This window comes from Trachymyrmex septentrionalis, unplaced genomic scaffold, assembly GCF_001594115.1.
Source record: "Trachymyrmex septentrionalis isolate Tsep2-gDNA-1 unplaced genomic scaffold, Tsep1.0 scaffold14, whole genome shotgun sequence".
Classification (NCBI taxonomy): Eukaryota; Metazoa; Arthropoda; class Insecta; order Hymenoptera; family Formicidae; genus Trachymyrmex; species Trachymyrmex septentrionalis.
The window spans coordinates 3936881-3937578 of NW_017304543.1; the positions used below are offsets into that span (position 1 = coordinate 3936881).

At 58.3% G+C, this 698-nt stretch overlaps 1 protein-coding gene across 5 annotated transcripts in view; it reads left to right on the forward strand.

The window, feature by feature from the left end:
• LOC108745624 (ETS-like protein pointed) overlaps nt 1–698 on the forward strand; it is a 120830-nt gene that overhangs the window by 66150 nt on the left and 53982 nt on the right. Inside the window, exon 1 of one of the 5 annotated variants that reach the window (XM_018481898.1) lies at nt 43–146. The exons of 3 other annotated variants lie outside the window; for them this stretch is intronic. The gene's annotated coding sequence lies outside the window, so the exon portion shown is untranslated. Of the gene's footprint in view, nt 1–42; nt 147–436; nt 605–698 lie in introns of those variants that run through there. One more of the 5 variants, XM_018481899.1, reaches the window with a different exon arrangement.

Here is a 698-nt window from a genome sequence, read left to right on the forward strand (position 1 = left end):
GGGGAAGGGGAGGGAGCCTCTCAGAACGGTCGAGGTGAGCTACCAGTTAAAGCGTGCGGCTCGAGCATGAATGAACGAACCGGCAAACCGAATGAAGGAAGGAACGGACAGCGGCGGACTTGCTTGCCCGTGTATTAGCCAACTCGGTATTTACTCCTCGTCGCGCGAACTCGCGCGTGTGCGTGCACGTCGCCTAGCGCACCCGTACGCCTTGATTTTACGCGCGCGGCACGGCCGGTTGAAACAGAGAGAAGAGGAGGGAGGGAGAGAGAGAGAGAGAGAGAGAGAGGGAGGGAGGAAGAGCGACAGAGGAAGAGAGAGAGATAGCGAGCGAGGGACAGCGCGCGCGCGCGCGCGTTCGTAGCGTGAGTGTCGACGCCAGTGTTAGTCCGCCGCGTGTGACGGGAGAGTATTCATTCATAAAACTCAGAGCGAGAAGAGTGAGGGCTAGGAGGCCTGCTGGCCTGTGCCGCGCCACTCCGCTGTCGCGTCGTGCGATCGTAGCGTTGGTGGGGAGTCAAGTGTTTTTCGTCTCCCTCTCGCACGTCCCTTTCAGTTCCGTCGTCGATCTCGCTCGTTCTTCCCGTCTCGTGCTCACTCGCGCGTACGTTTCAACTTGTCTCTCTCTCTCTCTCTCTCTCTCAATCCCTCTCTCTCTCTCTTTTTCCTTTTCTGTCTCCATCACTCCGTTAATTCCA